The sequence below is a fragment of the Carlito syrichta genome, unplaced genomic scaffold (genome assembly GCF_000164805.1).
Source record: "Carlito syrichta isolate Samal-C Ts95f unplaced genomic scaffold, Tarsius_syrichta-2.0.1 Scaffold315341, whole genome shotgun sequence".
Lineage (NCBI taxonomy): Eukaryota > Metazoa > Chordata > Mammalia > Primates > Tarsiidae > Carlito > Carlito syrichta.
Window position 1 is genome coordinate 114,894 of NW_007259437.1, and position 4,915 is coordinate 119,808.

Below are 4,915 nucleotides of genomic sequence, written 5' to 3' on the forward strand. Positions count from 1 at the left end.
GCTAATTTTTGATTAATTGTAGAGATGAGGTCTCACCAAGTTGCCCAGGTGGGTCTCGAAACCACGGGCTCAGGCAATCGACTCACCCCAGCCTCCTAAAACCCTGGGATTACAGGCTGAGCCATTGAGCCCAGCTGGGATTTGTTTATTAAAAATTGTGTATTTATTCTTACATGTTTAAACTTCAGTCACCTTCAAAGTATCTCTGATGCAGTACACTTATTGAGATGCTTTTTCCACCGCTCAAAACAGTTTTTGAACTCATCGATTTTGATGCCTTTTAGTGCTTCTGCCATTATTTCACCTCTTACATGTCAGAAAAAACATTTTCTTTTGAGGACTTTTTTCATCTGAGGAAATCAAAAAGAGTTGCTTGGAGTGAGATCAGGTGAATAGGGAGGACGTGAGGGTCATACCGTTACGGTAGAAAAACTGCTGGACACTGAGCGCAGTGTGGGCAGGCACACTCATAAATCACCCACCATGAAATGGGCAAACGCATTGAAAGAATTGTCAAAAGCCGGGCTCAGTGGCTCAGCCTATAATCCCGCGCCTTTGGGAGGCTGAGGTGAGTGGATTGATTGCCTTAACCCGCGGGTTCGAGATCTGCCTGGGCAGCGAGACCTCATCTCTACGATAAATCAAAAAATCAGCCGGGCGTGGTAGCGTGTGCCTGTAATTCCGGCTATTCAGAAGGCTGAGGCGGAAGGATGGCCGGAGCCCAGCAGGTTGAGGCTGTGGTGGCCGGGAGCGGCCACTGCACTCCAGTCTGGGCGACAGAGTGAGACTCCAAAAAAAAAAGAGAGAGAGGAGAAATTTATACAAATTTATACAAATACACATAGACATACACACACTGTTCATATTATTCTATTTTACCCATCAGTTAACATAATTGCCAATATTATTATGCTGCCTAAATTAGAACTCATAGAAGGACGCTGGAATTGAATAACTTTTTGTTTAGAACGTATGCTGTCATGGAACTTTTCTTTCCTTTGTGGAAGGACTGCTTTCTAGTTTTTCACTCATCTCAGCATATTCCAATACTGTGTCCTTATCCATGGGGTCAAAATAAGGTAATCTCCTGAAAGGATTTCACTAAATCTATTAGTCAGATAATTTTGGGCAAGTGATTTTAACCTCCTGGATATTTTTGAGATTTTGACTTGAAATTCCTCAGTTATATTTCAGATCTAAACGTCTCTTAAATCTAAATTCTGAATTATTGCAACATATTAAGTATCCAACAAAAGTAAAAATATGAGAGGTTATTTCCTATTTTTTAATTATTTGAATTAATAGTACCAAATTGAAGAGGATTCTGATGCACTGCTCTATAGAATAAAGCAAAATACTCAAGCCTTTCTGCTGTGCTTTCAGTCGCTACCACCCTTTCCCTGCAATTACCCTGCCCCATCCGCCATTGCGGAGGCACTTAATTATCTACTGGAATATATTATTTCTCTTTCTGTGGTGTTTGTCTGTATTACAGGCACCTATCGCACCATGTAGGGTAGCGCTCACAAACAAGCCCCATGTTTGCATGACTTGACAGGACAAAACTTTATTTCTAGCTGTGACGACCCCATGTGCATGCTGGTCCCCTGCAGTCACTCAGGGGCCTACTCTCCTCTCCTTCTGGGGTGGGACTCCGCCTCCTCCTCCTCCTCCCACAGGGCCTGAGAATCCTCTGTAATCAGTTGGGGGATGAACAGAGTGACAAAGACTTGCTGGGTTCCTGAGCAGCTGGGCCGGGAATCCACCCTCCTTCCTCAAACGTTCACTGAGACGGAGAGTGCTGGCCTTGTCCCGGTGCAGAGCTGCAGCACAGGATTTGGAGGCCCCAGGGTCCCGCCGCTTGCCACAGCCAGGCACTGCCTCCCGGGCTGTCCTCCTAAGACACTGCTGGCCCAGGGCTCCTGGTCATGGGCAGCACTGAATGGACAGCTCCGGATTAAAGACACACCTTTGACATTTTGATAGGCACTTGTCAGGTGGCCCTTGCCCCAAAGGGCTGTGCCTATTTCCATTGTCTGAATTTGTCACTTTACTTCCCATGGTTTTTTTGTTTTTTTGTTTGAGCCGGAGTTCCACTCCATTGCCCAGACTGGAGTGCAGTAGCCCGCTCACCGCCACCCCAGTGTCAACCTGCCAAGCTGAGGCGATCCTTCCTCCTTAGTCTTTCAAGTAGCTGGAACTATAGGTGCGCGCCACCATGCCTGGCTAATTTTTTGGCTTATTGTAGAGACAAGGTCTTGCCAAGTTGCCCAGGTTGCTCTCGAACCCGTGGACTCAGGCAATCCGCTCACCTCGGCCTTTCAAAGTGCTGGGATTACAGGCTTGAGCCACCACCGATAGTTTGAAAATGTGTTGCTCGCTGGGCACGGTGGCTCACGCCTACAATCCCAGCACATTGGGAGGCCGAGGCAAGAGGATTGCCTGAGCCCACGGGCTCGAGACCAACCTAGGCAACTTGGCAAGACCTCGTCTCTACAATAAACCAAAAGATTAGCCGGGCGTGGTAGTGCACGCCTATAGTTCTGGCTACTTGGAAGGCAGAGACAGAAGGATCACCTGAGCTCAGCAGGTCGAGGCTGCGGTGGCCGTGAGAGTGCCACTGCATTCCAGACTGGGCGACAGAGTCAGACTCCAACTCAAAAAAAAAACAATGTGCTGCTCTGGTACATACAGGGGTTGAGCCTTCGCCACCCCCTCACTGACCAAGAACTCCTCTATCTTCATACTCTGTTCCTAACTTTGACCTCTTCTATGAGTTTTCCTCAAATGCTTAAGTCATAGAGTAAGGACAGCCATCTTTTCCTATTGAATACATTTCAAACATTTTCTGCCAGACTATGGTTGGCTGTCGACATTTATAGTGGACTCATCCCACAAAGGTCTGAAATTTGTTTTATTATCACATAGATGTTTGAAATTAGGGACGAAGAATCTTTTAGCTTTCGACACTTCCGTGATTTTTTTTTTTTTCCGAGTCAGCTGTCTCACTCTTTGACCCAGGCTGGAGTGCAGTGGCATGATCATGAGGATCACAGTTCTTGGCAGTCTTGACTTTCTGGGCTCAGGCCATCCTTCCACCTCAGCATCCCAAGTATCTGGGAAACAGGTGTGCGCCACCACATCCGGCTAAGTTTTTGACTTTTTACCTTTGTAGAGACGAGGTCTCACTATGTTACCCAGGCTAGTCTCGAATTCCTGGACTTAGGCAATCTGCCTCAGCCTCCCGAAGAGCTGAAATGACAAGCCTGAGCCACAGCACCTGGCCTAATTTTTGCTTAGGATGACTCTGCCCCTGGTGTGGTAATATTACAGCTCCCAAGGACGTGTCAAACACAGGCACTTTCAGAGTGGCATTTCTTCATGTTCAGAACTGTACTGACCTCCTGAAAAATTTAAAAATCAAATTGCTTGGTCATAAGCACACTTGGGAAATTCTGATTGTCTCCCTCCGTGATCAAGTTTTATGAGCTTCTAAGAGCTTCCTTTTCCCCAACACAAATTGCCAGTACCTGACATCTTCACACTTGGTTTTTGGACCAATGCTGGCTGTGAATCAGGAGGTTGAGATATTTTTCAAATGATTTTGCGCCATGGGTTTCCTCTCCAGCCAATGGCCTACCCACATCGAGTGCTCACTTCTATGTTGCAGTGTTTGTCTTCTTATAGTTAATGTGTAGCTTGTATCTGTATGATACCAATTTCTTTTCTTTTATGGGTGGCACACGTTTATCTCTCAGCTGTGATTTGCTCTTTTACTTTTCTTTTCAGCACGTCAGAGTTGTTATGGTGGACTTTCCTTCAGGTTTGGGGTGTCTTGTTTCGGTTTTGCTTTGGTAATGTAAAGCCGCCCCTAACAAGGCCTTTTGCTCCCAAACAAGTCAGCGAGATGGAGGACAGGGTAGAGGGGCGAGTGCGGCGTGGGGGCCCACCCACATGGGCTGCTGAAGTGGTTTGCGGATTGAACGGGCGAGGCCAGAGGGTGCTTCCTGAAGCCGGAGTCCGTGGGGCTGAGAGACACGTGCGCCGTTCGGAGTTTCGCTCCCTCGGCTTCGGCTGAGCAAGTCAGAATGCATCTCAAGGCAAAGGCCTGTCGGCTGAAAGGCTTATGACCTAAAGTACCGTAATTATAAATCAGGCCCAACGGCAGCTACGCTCAGCGATGGACCTGGGAGGCGATGGGAGGCAGCCGCGCTTGGGGGCCTAGAGCTATTGGAGCTATTCAGCCTCTTCCCAAATTGCCCCGTGGAGTCTATTCACAGAGACCAGAGGAAACAGGTTTATCTGCAGTTTCCTGCGGCCGGGGGATAGCGGTCGGGTCGGAGGCCTGTGCCCACCGCTGCGGGCAGAGCAGGAGAGCCGGACGCGAAGCGGCGCGCGCCAGGAGGCGGCGGCGCCCGAACCCGGACGCGGCGCTGACCCCACGGCAGACGGGGAAGCCTGCGCAGGCGCAAAGGGAGGCAGTCCCCGGAGGCGGGGCGGAGCGCGACAGGCGGAAGCAAGTGAAAATCATTCAATTGGCTTAGACGGAAAGCGCTCTTCGGGACTTCCCACATGGTCTAGCGGTTAGGATTCCTGGTTTTCACCCAGGCGGCCCGGGTTCGACTCCCGGTGTGGGAACACCTGTGCTTTTCTTCTTTTTCAGAAGTTGGGGCGGTACTATGTCTGTTGGGGGCCTCCTTGGCAAGAAGAACACCAAGCATAATCTTGGGGAGCTGTAATTCCTCTGGGGCATGTCCGAGCTTGAAGACCCGTCCAGTAGTTCACAAACCGAAACGCCGGCGAGCGCTTGTCTGCCTTGTGATTTTTCACCACTCTGAGGCTCATTTCAAATTTCGCAGCGAATGATGATAGCGGTCAAACTGTTAGACGAAGGAATTCCTATGTTCTGGCCCAC

General features: G+C 49.1%; 1 non-coding gene across 1 annotated transcript; it reads left to right on the forward strand.

Moving 5' to 3' along the window:
* Positions 1-4,566: 4,566 nt before the first annotated feature.
* Positions 4,567-4,638, forward strand: TRNAE-UUC. The gene has a single exon. It is a non-coding gene; the product is annotated as a tRNA-Glu (tRNA).
* The last annotated feature ends 277 nt before the right edge of the window (positions 4,639-4,915 follow it).